The following is a 17,987-nucleotide window of genomic DNA, read 5'->3' on the forward strand; positions in this document are numbered from 1 at the left end:
CGGAATAAAAGAATTCAGTACTTAGGTCAGTAAGACGTATGAGTATATCCCAAAAGGTTCTCCAATCCAGCTGCCTGACTCACACCCATCCTGCCAGCTTTCCTATCAATCAGGCCTTCTGTAGTTGCCTTATGGAAACATTTATAAAAATATTTGGACTCTTAGGACAGCCCAAATGTTTTCAGAAAAATTTGCTTAGGAAAAAAAGTCACTGACAGTTAAGTTATAGCAAGGCAAAGAAAAAAAAACACTTTTGTATCTCCCTATTATACCATCTGTATGCTTGCTTGTTGCTTATTATTTATTTGTTTGATTCATTTATTGCCTGTGCTCTCATTAAGAGTACAGAATGTAAAATTTTGAATGACTAGGTCAATTTATGAATGATGAAGGTTCAAGTGTAGTAACTTAGGTAACTTTTACATGCATTAATCTCACTTAAAAAAATTGTCACTGGGCCAGGTGTCCTGAAAGCTTAATATGGGAACTGAGAAATGAAAGGGAGGATAAAGGAAAAAAGAAGAGGAAAGAGAAAAAAATAAAAGAGGGATAATAAACCAGTTTAAAATAAGTCCACCTTAAATGAGGGTCAGAAGAAAAGCCAAACTGAGGGGTGTGCTTTACTGGTGGACTGACAATTTGACATCTTGTTGGTCTTGGCATCCTTAAAGTTTCCTGCTGAGCATAAGGTGCAAAGCCAAAATGCCACAAAGCACATACGGCTGCAATAAACTGTATTATAAAACTTCTTTTAAAGGTGGGTTTTGCTTAACTGCTTTCTTTTATTACAAAGGAGAGTTCAGTGGTGTGGGAGAGCAGGAAATATTGGGAAATGATTGTAGTGTAAAGACCAATAGGATTCAATAAAATTTTTCAAATACGTATTCTAAAGCTCAGCTATAATGTTTTTCATTTCTTTCCAACCTTGTCTCCACACAACTGATATATGCATAAAATTTCTCTAATTCCTTACTAATGAGGCCCAAATTGTGGGCTGAATTTCTCTCTGGGCCAGTTACCTTTCTTTTGTACCATGGCTATGAATTGGACCTAAATCTAACCAGTCATCCTAAAAATGTATATCTCTGGTTATACATGAATCCAGTAAGAATGCTGATAGAAGTCTATCCCCAGGACTGAAAAATTAATTCTCAAAACACATATGCCCTAAGGACGACACTCCAGGAGTACCTTCTATAGGCCTTCACATCACTATGACAAAATACAATTCTTTCCATCATGTAATATCAAGAACATGGGCATGACTGGCCCCTAATTTGACCTTGCATTCCTCTGAAGAGGGAGACTCTCAGGTTGCTTGATGAAATTGACCAAAGCAATGAATCGGTACAGGGATCTCTGCAAAATTGCCATTGAAGATGCAAAATTAAAACTTAGATTCTTAATCGGAACAAAACATTTCCCTCTTTCTTTATCGCTTGTCTATAGAATTGCACAATAAGAGTATTTAAGATAATCACTTGGAATCAGTTCTCCTAGAACCATTAAAGATAAGATAGGCTCTACACTTGGCTAAACAAACATGTTCAAATTTTCCCTCCCCCCCCACCAAAATCCACACAGTCTTTAATTCTTCCCGCCATCTGGTAGCTAGGATAGCATGAAGGGGTGGGGATGAGGGGTGACGATGGACCATTGATACTCTCTACTTCTTTCTATGATGATGATATCAGCTCCACTAGGTTCATTACTATTACTATGTACATGACTTCCATATCTGTATATCTAGCCCTAATTCTCTATGGAGCTATAGACCTATATCACCAGATGCCTACTCAAATTTCCAACTGGATGTTTTAAGTAATCCCAGGGATTCTTTAATTCTTTGTATCCCCAGTGCCTAGCATAGTGGCTGGCACATTGCATAAAAGCTTTTTGATTGAAATCCAAAACAGAATTATAATGATCTTTCCCCAAAAGCCTAAAACTCTCTTTCTAACTTCCTTATTTTTATTTAGGACATCATCATCCTACCAGTCACCCAGGGTTACAACCTCAAAATCATTCTCAGCTCTTCACTTTCCCTCATCTTTCATATCCAATTAATTGCCAAGTCTGGGCTGTTCTATATCCATAGTATTTCTCAAACCCATTTTTCCACTCCCATGGTCAGCGACCTGGTTGAAGCCCTGGTTGAGCACCTGTGGCCTGAATTATTGAAAATGACTTCTAATTAGATTCCCTTCCTCAAATCTCTTTCCTCTAATCCATCCTCCACACGGCTCCCAAAGTAATACTCTTAATCCACAGGTCTGACAATGTTATTCCCCTGGCTTACAAGGCCCCAGTGGCTTCCTGCTGCCCGCAAGATAAAATACAACTTGTATGTTTGGCAATTTAAACCTTTCACAATCTGGTTCCCCTCCACCTTTCAAACCTTATTACCAATCACTCCTCCTTCATATGTTATGCTCTAGCTAAACTGGACAGTTTTTTATTATTACTTTACCTCATATATATTATTCCATTTCCAGTCTCTGTTCCTTTGCAAAGTCAAGAGTTCTCCATGCCACTCCTGCCTCTTAGAAACTTTAGCTTTCCTGAAAGCTCAATCCAAGAACCACCTTCCAAAGGAAGCTTTTCTTAATACCCCCAGTTACATGTTCCTTACCAAATGACTTTGTATTTAATTGGTGTATATTTAGCATTCATTCATGTGTGTATATGCTGTTTCTCCTCTATATAATGTAAGCTCCTTAAAGTCAGTGGCCAATTTCATTTTTATTTTTGAACCTGTAGCACCTAGTGCATTTGATAAATGTTTGGTAACTGATTAGTTGATTGATACAATTAAGTTTGAAAATCTTTGATAAAAGCAGGACTTGGACCAATGATATCTTTTCATTGGGCAATTGCATGTAGCCCATTGACAACCAATCATGGGATAAAGACCAAGAGAGGTAAAAATTTATTTAGAAAGGAGGATCTGTGATTTCATCTGTATAGGGAACTCCCAGTGTGGAAATTTCACATAGTGATAAATACTGGCAATTCCTCTCCAAATTATTGTCTTAATTAGCCACTACTTAAAAGTTTTATTAGGAAATTTTCCTTCCCTAAGATAAGGCCCCCAAACAGATTTGAAACAAATGTTTTGATGAAATATCTTTTTAGAACAGACTGTTTCAGTGCCAAGAAACACTAAAACCCATGCTTGAATTAACTAGTTTCTTCTTTTTTCTCTCTGTTCTTTCTCTCTATGTATAACAACAAGTTATGCTGGCTTTGGGAAATATTCCAGAAGGAGATTATTTTACAGGCCCATTCTCAATACCAAATTCTTTAGGGACAAATGAATTCTCTAGTTGCTCTGTGAGAAACGCAATTGAACTGTTCAAAGAATTTTTGTAATGTAGACAGACCTTCAGACTGTTAAAATTTCAATTCTGTTTAACTAGTCATTTTCATTTTTTGAAATTCATTTGGAAACTTGACACAAGGGGAAGCTTCCCCTATCAACAAAGAACATAGGTTATTATAATGATACTCCTATGTATGCTCCATTAATGGAGAACTCTACAATAATTAAAAGAGGGTAGTTGCTTCAGTTTTTTTCCATTTAAGAAGCTCAACAGTTTCAGACAAAACATTGCTTAGGTAACACTCTGAAAATTTGTTCTCGAGCAATACTTCAATTATTTTTTTTCTTTAATGAGGCATTTAAAAAATATTCTACTTCTCCATAGTCAGAAAACTCTTAAATTTCCTTAATTGACTTTCTCTTTTTAAGTAATCATGAGCAGGGAACATAGTCCAGTAGTGGCCCTAGGACAGAAGATACCACACAAGCTAGTCATTTAAATTCATTTTAGTGGTAGTAGAAAAGAGAATTTTTAGGGTTTGCCTTTTTAAGCCAATGTGGAAAAACACAAGTTCAATAGATATGTGTATTGTACAGGGACATAAAAATCAGCTTGATTGTAAGACACTCAAAGGCAGGGACCTAGTCTCCTTTTTCCTCCTCTGCATCATTGTACTATAATATCTTCCATGTTTTTTGGGTGGGTGGAGCAAGGGACAATGGAACTGTACAAAGAACAGTCATGGATTATTGTTAATAATAATTACCTGGGTCATTTCTGTCACCTGATCAAATTATCAAATCATTAGGAATATTATTTTGTCTAAGGAGGTGACAACGCCTATTTTCAGGTATATGAAGGACTACTCTCTAGAAGATGGCCAACAGCTTGACAGTATAGACAAACAGATGAAATTGGATTAAATTACAGCAGTAAGGATTTAAACTCATTTTAAGGAAAAACTTCTCACATGATAGTTATTAAGCACTGAAATGGATTTAGAAGTTATTGAGGAAGCTTTTGTAATCTCCTTTCCTGGAGGGTTTGTTTTATTTTTTTAAGCAGACTATACATGAAATGGGGAAAGAGAAAAGGAATATCATGGAGGGCAAAGATCCATCCCACTTACTTTCAAGATAAGCACCCAATCCTTTGCCAGAAGAGTACTGATGGGGGGGGGGGGGAAGAGGAGGGTAGGAATCAGTTTTATTCCTTAAATCCACTTATGTATCCTTATGTATCTACTTCCTTATTTTCCTCATTAGAATGTATAGAATAGCATAGTTTCCCCCTTTCCCCACTTCAAATGGGAGTTTAGTTACTCTTCTTACTGAAACGGTTAGTTCTCATTCTTCAGAAAGGAGGTGGAGTAGGCCAGATGGTCCTTATAGGTACTGTTCTCTTCATGTTGGTTTCTGCCTTGCAGACCTGCCACTGCTGCACCAACTTAGAGGAAGGTACATACACACCAACTCCAGAAAATGTTACTACAATGTCGCATTTAAGAATGTGCATGTAGTTTCTGGAGAATATGTTTAGAGAATGAAAATAGATACCAACAAGGCTTGCTATGGATAAACTTTGTATTTTTGACTCTGCTGCTAAATCACACTAAAAAAACAGCCTTGGTGAATGAGTATTTATCTTCCCTCCATTTACAAGTGGGTTTTTCCCATATTTTTGGCTGTGAGTTAGAAGACTGAAGACATCCTGCCTTGAGCCAATACCACTCACTCCATGGTCCCTTCGGGGTGGTCAAATTATCTGAGCAACTTTTGAACTCTTCTTAATTTTGGTTCCAAAGGACCTCTGCTCTGGAAACATTTGTTAAACTAATGCTAATTTAGTCCCTCTTTGGTTGGAAAGCAACACTGCCTCAACAAGCATGTAGGAAGTGGATTTGAATCTCAACTTTGCCATTTACCAGCTTTCTGAACTTGGGCAAGTCTGAGCCCCACTAAGACTTCATTTTCCTGATCTGGAAAATGAAGTTAATTACTCAAATACTACCTACATTCCTCATTGTATTATTTTTAGGAAAGTGCTTTGGGGGCTTTCCTCCTTACCTAATTTGACCTAGACAAGGAAGGCCCAGAATGTATTCAGGAGGTAAGGACGAGTCTACCCTGATCCTTTATTGTGAGGTTCTGATTGGGTCAAGAGGGGAATGGTCAAACTTCCTGGCCATGATTCTAGAAGCTAAGCTAAGCTATATGCTAAATTATGGATGAATGTAATTCAGTTCAAGATTGGGAGAGATGGCAAGGCAAGAGTTGCCTGTGAAGAAGTCCTCTGCAGTGAGAAGGAGTATCTCTCTTTCTCTTTTCCTTCTGTCCGTATTGGCCACATAGCTTTGAAGGGGAGCCGTTACTGGACAAATAGGACATACCACATCGAGCAGAAATATTACATGGAGCAGAGACACACATTCCAGGGTGAGATACCAATACCTGAGGAAGAAAGCAACTCAAGGAATATGACTGCCATCAGCAACTTACCCAGCAGACATTGCAGCTAAGAGAAAGTTTTAAGAGAACTACACAAAAAGAAAAAGGAAATCTAGTTCCTGCAATTATCAGTAGTTGTGAGTTTCATTTGCCACATGTATACTCTACATATGGACCTCATTACACTGTAGTTTACGTTTGTATCTACTCTATTGATGCTATTCATTTGTAGAAGAATGTACCCCATATGTGTGGGAAGAATAATTGTGAAGAGGCTGTTCTTACTATACCATTTTAATAGGTGCCTTTATAAGAAATAAATTGTCCCCACTGGAGAGATTGTTATTGGGAAGAACACCAATGGGGGCTCATAAGCTATCAAATTAGGAATGTAGACCCACAGGGTACTTATACCTAGAACCATAGGTAGCTGCCACCCAACGGGGATCCAAGTATGAGTATGAGTTTGGGAAGTACCCCAGACTAGACGTCATATGTAAATAGGAGTTATTGCTAATTGAAAAAACAACAACTTATCAAGAGTCCTTGTGTTTTCAAAATTGTTAACTGATCTGGTAACAGTTCCAAATTACAACTTTTAAAGTAACATGGCTGCTAATAAAACAAAATACCAAGTTTTGCTTTGATGACCCAACAAGGAGGAAAGGGATTGAACTTATTCTAAAGGAAAAAGGCAGTGGGGAGTAAGAAATTTATCAAGTTCTACTTTACATTCCTTTCCCTAGTGGCTCCCCATTTTGCTACATTAGTTCAATATTTTCCCTCCCTATTTCTTTCTCTGCTTTGGCTACCCTACACACCTGAATATGTTCCCTTCTTTTTCCCTCCTTTATAATATCTCCTCATTTTTTTCATATTTGCACGTATCGTTAACATCTCTGAAATTCAGAGCAGCTAATAGAGAATAAGATGTAGACAGAATGAAGTTATGGGAAAAGCACTGAGTTCTGGAGTTCTTATTATATTCCAAATGAAATGTAAATTCCTTGAAGACAGGGAATGTTTCTTTTTTATCTTTATATCTCCAGGGCCTGGCACAGTTTTTGGTACACAGGGCCCCTTAAAAACTGATTGTTGATTGTTTCTGATCTGCTACTAAATATGTGATGTTAGACATGTCACTTAACCTATCTGAACAACAGCTTTCTCATCTGCAAATTAAGAGGTTATACTGGAAAATATCTAAGATTTGTTCTAGCTCTGACATTGGTTGAATTATTAAACTACAATTCCATTCAATTCTCCATGCAATTTCATAGTATGGACTATGTGGAAAGCATTGTATTACATGCTGAGAATACAAAGACAAAAAAAAAACACTTGTGCCCTTAAGGCACTTACATTCTTACATATGAGGGAAGGGTACAACACTTAAACTGATAAATACAATGTAATTTTAAGAAATAGAGAACACTAAAAACCAGGAGAATAAGGAAAGGCTTGCAGTAATAGGAACCTGAGTGGAAGCTTGAAGGAAATTAAGTTCTAAAAGGCCAAAAATAAGTGAATAAGTCCATAGGAAACATGGAGGCCATCATTAATGATAGTCATGCCGTTGTATTGACTTAGGTGGGATCAGAGTGTTGAGTCAGTATTGTTTATAGATGAGGATCTGTTAGAATCAAGCTTTTCTGTCTTAATCAACCATAAGATTCATACAATGATAGGAGTTTCTGATGGATGACACAGCTCCCTTCACTTCAGCAAAGAAAGTAGAGAAAGCTCCACAGGAAACACATGCTGATATTGATGGATTGAATAACTCACTTTAAAAAATAAGGAAATCTGTGGAGTTTTCCCTCACTCACGCTATTATAAGGAGATAGGAATTAAGTCACCCAAAGGATTCATTCTATACAGCATCTTGCACAAGTAAAACCTTGTTAGCCAAACCTTATAGATAAATTTTCCTCAGAGCTTTTTGTTCTGAGTATATACAGAAGTAATTAGGAGAGGATCCAGACTTTGTCATGAATTGTTCCAAGTAGCTGAGGAACATGCTCTGTCAATTATCTTCGTTGATTAAATTGATACTATTGAGACAAAAGGCATGACTCAAATTCAGGTGGAAAAAGACAAATTCAGTGCACAATGCTGAGATTGTTGAATCAGTTGGGTGGGTTTGACTCGAGAGGAGATGTGAAAGTGATTATGGCTCCCAAATCACATAGAAAATTTGGATCCTGCACTAGTCAGACCAGAATGGACTCAGAAGACTGAGTTTCCTCTTAAGCTAAAAATGATTAAGAGAACATCTTTCAGATTCATAGAGTGCAAATGACTTTGGCAGATGATGAAGTTTTAGATGATTTGATTGTGGCCAAAAAATGGTCTGGAGCAGATATCAAGGAAATTTGTATAGAAGTTTGTCTGATGTCCCTAAAAGAACATAAAATGAAAATAACAAATGAAGATGTCAAAAAAAGTCTAAAGAAAATATATACTTTATAAGAAATTAAAAGGCACCCAGAGGGACTATATCTCTAAATGAACCATGATGTCTTCATAAAAGTTGTTAAAAAACTTCCAGACCTCCTGAAAAAACAATGCTGCGTGAATTAAGAAATACATACTCCAGTTGGCTTCTATCATCAAACACGTGTTATATATCTTACTTAGGTATGATGTGTGGGGTACCCATTAAACTATGTTAGACTTTTTTTTCTTCCCTGTGCTACCCTGTATTGCATAATAAAATACTCTCAGAAAGAAAAAAATGGTGATGCAGGACTAAAATTAATAGCTCTTCATAACCTAGTCCTCTCCTATCTTTTCAGTCTTGTTACACCTTAACTCCCTAACACATACTCTTGAATCCAATGACACTGAGTTCCTTACTGTTTCACAAGCAAGATATTCTGTTTCTTAGCTCCAGGAATTTTCTCTGGCTGTATCCCATGCCTGTAAGGCTCTTCCTCCTCTCTGACTACTGACCTGCCTGGCTTCCTTTAAGTCCCCCCCCCAAAAAATTCCACCTTCCAAAGGAAGATTTCCCCCAACCCTTCTTAATTCTACCACCTTCACTCTATTAATCATTTCCAATTTATCCTGTATATGGCTTCGTTCTTATATATTTGTTTGTATGTTGTCTCCCCTATTAGATTTTAAGCTCCCTCAGGTCAGGGACTGTCTTTTGCCTCTTTTTGTACCCCCAGCACTTAGCACAGTGTGTGGTACATGGTAGATATTTAATAATTTTTTAAAAATTAACATTCATTTTTAAATCTTGGATTCCAACTTCTCTCCCTCCTTTCCACCCATTGAGAAGGCAAGCAATATGATACCAATTATACATGTGACATACATATTAACCATGTTGCAAGAAAAATAAAGTGAAAAATATGGTTCAATTTGCTTTCAGAGGTCATCAGTTCTCTCTCTAAAAGCAGATAGAATTTTTCATTATGAGTTCTTCGAAATTGTTTTGAACCATTGTATTGATCAGAGTAACTAAGTCTCTCACAGCTGAGCATCATTATAATAGTACTGTTACTTTGTACAAAGCTCTCCTGGTTCTGCTCACTTCACTTTGCATCAGTCCATCTAAGACTTCCCAGGTTTTACTGAAACAGTTCCCCCTCATTATTTCTTATGGTGTTGTTGTGGTTCAGTCATTTTCAACCATGTCTGACTCTTTGTGACCCCATCTGGGATTTTCTTGGCAAAGATGCTGAAGTGATTTGCCATGTCCTTCTCCAGCTCATTTAACAGATGAGGAAACTTAGCCAAACAGGGTTAAGGGAGTTGCCCAGGGTCACACAGCTAGTAAGTGTCTAAGGCTGACTCTGAATTCAAGAAGATGAGTTTTCCTGATTCCAATCCTGGTGTTTTGATCAGTGTGCAACGCAGCTGCCCCCATTATTTCTTATAGTAGAATAATATTCCACCAAAATCATATACCACAACTTGTTTAGCCATTCCCCAATTGATTGGCATCCCTCAATTTCCCATTCTTTACCACCACAAAAAGAGATGCTATAATTTTTTATACACATAGATCCTTTTTTGTTTTTTATCTCTTTTATCTCTTTGAGGTGAAGACCTAGTTGTGATACTGTCATAGTTCTTTGGACATAGTTACAAATTGTTCACCAGAATTTGTGGACCAATTCAGAACTCCACCAACATTGCATTAGTGTCCTTATTTTTCCACATGTCCTCCAGAATTTACCATTTTCCTTTTCTGTTATGTTAGCCTGTCTGACAGGTGTGAGGTGGTACCTCAGAGATGCTTAATTCGCATTTCTCTTATCAATAGTGATTTAGGGCATTTTATATAAGTATTGATAGATCTGATTTCTTTTTCTGAAGATTTCCTGTTCATAGCCTTTGACCATTAATTAATTGGGGAGTGGCTCTTGTATTTTATAAATTTGGCTCAGTTCCCTACATATTTGAGAAATGAGGCCTTTAGAGAAACTTGCTGTGAAATTTTCCCCTAGTTTCCTGCTTTCCTTCTAATTTTGGCTCCATTAGTTTTGTTTGTGCAATAACTTTTTAATTTCTTGAAATTAAAATTATCTACTTTACCTCTGTGTTCCTATCTGTCTCTTGTTTCATCACAAACTCTTCTTTTATCCATAGATCTGACAGATAACTTTCCATGCTCCTTTAATTTGCTTATTATATTACCCTTTATGTCTAAATCATGGATCTATTTTGACCTTATCTTCTTATGTGATGTGAGATGTTCACCTATGTCTAGTTTCTGCCAGATTGCTTTCCAGATTTTCTAGCAGTTTTTGTGAAATAGTGAGTTATTTCCCCCAAATCTTGGATTACGAGTATATCAGATGCTAGATTACTATGGTCATATCCTTCTATATGTTATGTATCTAACCTATTGCACTAATCAACCACTTCAAATCTTAGCCAGTACCAGATTTTAATAAATGTTTATGGATTGATTGATTAATTGATGGGGCCCCAGAATGGAATTACAAGAGGTGCCGTGCGTACAGAATTGACAAGGCTTAGCCTATATCACTCCAGGACATCAAAATTTTCCTCTATTTTTCCTCCTCTTCCTCTAAAACTAAGTTATCACTGACAATTTCTTTTCTTTCCATCGTGTTCATATCAACAGAAAAGTTTGCTTTAAAATACATATTTTTGGACATGGCCAATGTGAGAATTTGTTTTGCTTGACTATACATATTTATTATAGGGCTTTTGTTTTTATTTTTAGTTGCATGGATAAAAAGGGATAAAAATAAAAGGTTGTTAACTGAAAAAATAAAATTTAATTTTAATAAATTACAAATACTTCAAAACATATTAAGGTATTATTGTGTCTTAAATTTCTTTTTTTCCATGGGAGCTTTTTTTTAAAAAAATGTATTTATGGGAATCTGTGTTTGTAGCAAACAGTGTATTTTCCACTGACACATTTGATGCTTTCTGAATTTATGTCCAGACTGGTCAAAGAAGAACCCCAGAAAACAGCATGCCCAATATTATATGTGTTAAGCATCATGGATTGTGAAAACCCACCAACGTGAATTTAGTGTGATAAATATCACATTCTGTCCTAAAGCTATAGGAAAAGTGAACAGGAGTTGAATTCTAAATATGCAAATATAATAGATGGTATACCCATTTGTCAGGTGCATCATTTTATAGCTCATGGTTGAGTAATAGGCCAAGGCTAGATATCTGCTGCCTCATCCAATGATACTACTTTCAATCATGCTAATTAAATTAATATGACCTGCACTAATGAAAACCACGAAAACCTATTTTGGTTTCTACCAGCACATACATTTTTATAATTCAGACTTGTCATGCCAGTGTGCTATTCAGGAGCAAATTCAGCGATAATTAGGTAAGCACATTTTAGTCATTTACCTATGTAACTGACAAAGAAAATAACCTCCTCAGCAGTGAAACAAATTCAGTTTTATTTGAACAGCAAAACAAGTCAAGAAGTAGAAATACATCCTTTACTTACTTAGCTCTATGTTTGCCTCATCTCTAACTCCTTCAACTGTCTCTCATTTTAAAGTATATTCTTCTCCAATATGTTTTCTAAATGATTAGTCACCTGAGAAAACATTAAATGAACAAATCATAAGGTTTAAAAGATTTATGACCCAAATTATATTAAACAAATTTAATATGCTCCACATATGGAAATTAGAAGTCTTTAGATCATACTTTGATTACTAAATTCCCACCTTAAAGTATTTACTTCCTATTTGCAACAGTAAGGTTTTTTTTTTGTTTGAGTTTGTTTTTTTTTTTTAAATCTGATGTCAGATTCTCAGAGTAACCAAGCGAAAACAGATTACTTAGTCCTTGCTTCAAAGAAATAATGGGTTACTAGCATAATTAATTTTATGTTTAATTACTGTAGAATGAAACAATTCAACAATATCCAATCAATCCTTAGAATGACAGAACAGAAGGTCAGCGGTTGCTAAGTCAATTGTTTTGAAAGAAAAATTTATGTCAGGTTCTCTTTTATATGCTAGGGAAAGAAATTGGATAAAAGTGGTCAAGCAAACATTAATTAATTGTATAAATGTAATGTTGTTGTCATGCTAAATCACACAACCAGTGGCTAAAGTTGGCAGACATGCATCAGCTGCAAATTTCCAGTGATGTGCTACTAAGCCACAAATACACAAATGAAAGCCAACGAGTCAAATGTTAATATCTCTGGAATTTTTTTTAATTGTTTGATGGCTGTTGGAAGTGAGTTGGTGATCCTAATCCACTTTATTATATGTGGTTGCCCAACTCAGGAAGTTCCCCCATGACAATTGACACCTTTGTGCAGCCACGGCAGGGATGCCAATGATAACATAAAAAGGATCTGGCTCAGGAGGAGGGGTCCCCATACTGCTAACATGAATCATGGTTGGGGCCTATGTAGGAAATTAGGTTACTGAAATGTGGGAAGAGTCTAGTTTCTTTCCAGAGAGTAAATGGATCAATTATCAAGTATTTTCCCATAGCGTCAGTTTTCCCTGGCATTTAATTCAGTAAAATATCTTTCTTTGCTTATCCAACTCTCTGAAATCATATTATTCTGCAGTAACTGAAGTAATGACCTATTAAAGCTACTGATTGCTAGGTTGGCGATAATTATACTAATTGACTTTCTCCAACCACTCTTTGTAAGAAGGTAAGGGAAGAAATAACAGAAAATAGCTTTCCTCTACACAAGGTGTCCTTTTCTGAGGCCAGTATTTAAAGTATCAGGACCTCTAGGACCAGAGAAGAGACAGGAAATACCTTTGTATCTCTCCAGAATTCTCTGTACTTATCGGGCCTATGCCTGAATCCAACAGAGAATGACTTTCCCACAATAACTTCTCATAAATGTTAGAGAAAAAGGTCAGAGTGGAAGAATCGGAGCTCAGTAGGCAAAGAACAGTCTGAACGGTCACACTGTCGATGAGATCCCTCTAAATTAGAACACAGTAACACTTACCAAGCTCAGCAATAACACCACCATCCTGTGGTGACACATGTGTGACTCAGTGTAATGGGAAAGTGCCTCAATAACTTTCACTAGGAGTCTGTAAAACATGTTTTACTCCCAGCAACTAGAATGTCTACCATAAACCACAATGCAAATGATATTAATAAATAATGCATTTAATTTGAGTTTGTAGAAATTAATAAGAATGTATTTATATTTATGATGTACAAATATATGATATATTGAAACAATTGCTAGACAATATCGTGTAGCTAAAAACTATGCTTTGAGATACTCAAAAAACTGGCAACATCCACAGACAACCTTCGATGCTACTGAGAAGCCTCCAGGCATGTCCCTATGGCACCTCCAGGAACTTCAGGTGATAAAAATAGCTAACATTTATGTAGCACTTCACATGCACTGTGTCATTTGGTCTTCCCAATAACCATGGGAGATAGGTGCTTATGCACTACTGTCCTCATGCTACAAATGAAGGAACTGAGGCACAGAAAGCTTAAGTGTCTTGCCCAGGGTCACACTGCCAGTAAGAAGCAGAGTGGGCATTTAAACCCTAATCTGCTGATTCCCAATCCATTGTCATTCTAGTCCCTTAAGAGTAAAATATGATTATAAGAAGACAGAATCCTTTTGCATGAGCAATTTGGTCAAATTTGCATTAAATTAATAATACTTTCTTCTAGGACTTTGAAGCAAAGAGAACTCCCAATATTTCTAAGCCGAATTGGAGATATCCATAGAGACTAGTCTGATTTTTGGAGAAATGGCTACTGTCCCCCACCCACAGTGAAATTACATGTTACCAGGTTGCTGCCTGATGCAGCTAAGCAGTTCCATGTGGACTTCCTTTTTTGTCGTGCAGTAGAAGGAGCAATGAATTCTTCATAATAGTATCTCAAACATATATTTTTCATAGGAGAGACTAGAATTATTTTAAATAAAGTAGAAATTGTACATAGTTCACCATGTCTGAGTGTATAAAGTAGTCCCACTAAACCAGAACAGGGTTTGGGGAGTGGGCTTAGGGTGGAGTATTCACATACGGCACTGATCCATTGCACGAAATGTCATCAAGTTACTCTGGGTATGTAGAGCCAACTATGGAATGGAAAAAAAAATGTTTTTCTTGAGTCACTAGTGATTTTTCTGATAAGAGCACTCAGCTCATTTGAATTTCTCTTAAATACAAAGGGAACAACTCTGACACAAATGAAGTGACATCAGAACAATCTTAATCAGTTTTCTGCAAATATAACGGGTACTCTTTTTACCAAAAACCATTCGTTTGGTCAACATAGTCTTCCCTAACCTGTAAACAGACAAATCACTTTGTTTTGAAAGTTATTTTGAAATATGCATACCCGAGGCACTTCTGGCCAAGATGGCAAACTGAACAGAGGCAAATTGCCTAGCTTCCCTACACCTACTCTGGCAAAAAATTGAAATTCACTGGAAATCAAATAATGAACAAGAAATCCAACGAGAAAATACAATAAGTGACTTCTACCCCAGAACTCTACAAAGTCAGTCAGCGTCCCATAGTCAATAGGAGAGGGGCAGTAGGCAAGGCCAGTGTCAGCTCAGACAAACAAGCCCTCGTCCACTGCAACCAGAGAAGGTCTATAGACCTATAGTCTGTTGTCCTCTGGGTCTGGGAGGAGAAAGAACAGTAATGATTTATTCGTTATTGACTTATTTTTAAAATTCTACTAATGTTAAAGACAAAATCACAAATTAAATCTAAGTAATTAACAAATTCAAATAAATGAATAAATTTTTAAAAATTGAAATAGGAAATGCTGACAGATGAACCTCTTTTACGACTTAGTCTAGATAAGGACAGTACTATTTTGCTTCTAGGGGAAAAAAGTTATGCTTTCCTACCAAGTGAATATAAAAGGGCACAGTTCACCTCCTCAATCATCTACAATTGCTTTTGCACTGCTAATGAAAATACTGTGACGTAAAATACAGTACATAGGATCCATGCTAACTGTGATTCATGAAATGGTGCTTACCATCATTTCCTTTAAACGCAACTCTAATACCAATTATACAGTCACTTTAGATGAACTAAGAACTGTATTATTGAAGATGAGAAATACATTTAAAACACTGACATTTATCCATTTCCTTGCAAAACTGGTTCTCAAGTACTCAGTCTAATATTTCTGTTTAGAGCCTAACAGGAGTTTGGTGTACACTCAGACTGCCTAAAATGGAGACACCCAAGTGAGAGTTATTAGGTACCTGCTTTTGTGAGAAAGAAAAACTGGTACATGTGTCTACATTCTGGCTGGTTGGGAGCAGTCTCTTTCAATTGACTGTATATCTGAAAATGACTGCATTTTTAAAACTATCTTTAATCTGAGGATAGTTTCTCTCTGTATGTCTCTGTCTCTGTCTCTCTATATCTCTTTATCTCTCTCTCTCTCTTTGTCTCTGCCTCTGTCTATGTATCTGACTCTGTGTCTCTGTGTCTGTCTCTGTCTCTCTGTTTCTCTGCCTGTATCTCTTTCTCTAGAGGTCTCTCTGTCTGTCTCTCTTTTCTCTGTATCTGTCTTTCTGTGTCTCTGTCTGTCTCTCTCTCTCTCTCTCTCTCTCTCTCTCTGTTTCTCTATCTCTGTCTCTCTCTTCCCCCACCCTCAACCCCTATCCAAACTTAACCAGGCTGCTTCTGAAGTGACAGAAATACAGACTATCTCTGGACCTACATAATCAAAGTTTTTCCAGCTTGTTGGGCCTGTCCAACACTTCCTTTCCTCTGGCATAGCCTCCAGAAACCTGCACCACCTCCAAGCCTTGATGAAGACTTCATCATCTGAAATTCCTCTACATAAAGGCATAATTTAGACCACAAATGATGAATAGACAGGGATTTAGTGCCTGCTATATGTTGAGTACATTAGCCACTGTGTAAGATACTGAGCATACGAAGAAAAAAAATGAAACAGTCCCTCCTCTTATGGAGCTCACCTCAAGGTAAGAGATATCAGGAGAGATGGTTGTCTGCCTGTGTGACCTTGGGCAAGTCACAAGCTCCCTGCAAATCAATTTTCTGCACTGCACATACAGCGAGGTAGTTAGATGGTCCCTGAAGGGCTGTCCAACTCTAGATCTTACTGTCTTGTAGATAGATGTTCATTAAACAAATACAAGATAGCTCAGTAGGGGAAGGGACTAGCATCTGGAAGAATCAAAAAACATGTAAGAAGAAGCACATGAGCTGAACTTTGAAAGAAACTAGGAATTGTAAGAGGCAGAAAGGAGGAGACTGAAAAGGAGTGGAGTGAAGAGTTGAGTGTCATCTATGAGCAATAATAGCAAACATAAAGTACTCATCCTGTGCCAGGTACTACGTTGAGTCCTATAGTATCTCCATCTTACAGATGAGGAAACTGAGACAGTTCAATGATTTGCCCAGGGTCACACAGCTAGTGGGTGTATGAGGTCACATTTGAACTCGGGTCTTTCTGACTCCAGGTCCAGTGCTCTAGTCACTGCGCCACCTAGCTGCCTAGAATAACAGCAAGAAGGCTAAGGAATCATAACAGGGAATAACATAGAACAAGGCTGGAAAGGTAGATTAAAGCCAGGCTGTGAAAGGCTTTAAATGACAAAGACAGAGGTTTGTACTAAAAGAACAAAATCTAAAAACTTTTTGACTTGCCTAATGAAAGAACCAAATGATGAAAATTAAATTCTGTATCTGATTTTCATTAATACCCAGGAACTGGCTTCAGGGGTAGAAATCATGGAAACTGTGGAAAAATGAATGCTGATTAATGCAATGAACCACCATGATTCCAGAGGACTCGTCAGGGCTATGCAACTCACCTCTGCACGAAGAGATCAGTTAAATAAGCCATACTTTTTGGACATGAAAAATGTGAGTATTTGTTTTGCTTGACTATTTCTAACAAAGGTTTTGTTTTTCTTTTAAATTGTGGTCATGGGAATAAGACAAAATAAATATTTGTTCATTAAAAAAATTAAAAATAGCATCAAATTCTAAAGCTCAGAATGAGATACAGCTGGTGAAGACACCTAAGCACAATGAAAATGGTTGGTTTTGAGCCATGCCAGGGGAAATAAAAGGCTCAAAGAAAGACTAGGATCGCTGCTCAGGGAGGGATGGGACAATGATAACTGACAACCAAGATAAGGCAAAGCTGCCCAATTTTTATTTTGCTTTTGTTTTCTCTGCCAATAAGAGTTATCTTTGGACTTGGAAGGACAGGACAGACACAGTTCCTAAGAAGTTAGAAATCAAAGCAAATGGAAAGTAATCAAGCATTTATCTTCCCTTGAGTTTAAGTCATCTGGCCCATTTGAGGTACATCATCAGACACTGAAAGAACTAGAGAATGGGTGTGCTTAGTGAGCCACTATCAGTGATATCTGGCGGCATTAATAAATTGGCACATAAGGAAATGCTGTTGTTATGTTGGTTAACCCATATTTTATAGCAAAAGTGTTTGGAAGAAAAGTATTCTTTGCTCTTCTTATGAAAACATGGGGACATTTGGGCTAGACAGCAACATAGCTGAATTCAGAGCTAGTTAAATAGTTATACTCTTAGAATAATAATCAATGCTTTCAGGTCATCTTGGAAAGAGCTGTCCATTAGATTGTCCCAAGGATCTGTACTGTTTAACATTTTTATCAACAATTTCAGTAAAAGCATAAAGGGCAGAATTATCACATTTAGAGATGAGGCAAAACTGAGAGGGATAGCTATCAATC

General features: G+C 37.0%; 1 pseudogene; it reads left to right on the plus strand.

The window, feature by feature from the left end:
* Nucleotides 1–8,242, plus strand: part of LOC118842544 — a 159,237-nt pseudogene extending 150,995 nt beyond the window's left edge.
* The last annotated feature ends 9,745 nt before the right edge of the window (nucleotides 8,243–17,987 follow it).

Source organism: Trichosurus vulpecula, chromosome 3 (genome assembly GCF_011100635.1).
Source record: "Trichosurus vulpecula isolate mTriVul1 chromosome 3, mTriVul1.pri, whole genome shotgun sequence".
Taxonomy (NCBI): domain Eukaryota; kingdom Metazoa; phylum Chordata; class Mammalia; order Diprotodontia; family Phalangeridae; genus Trichosurus; species Trichosurus vulpecula.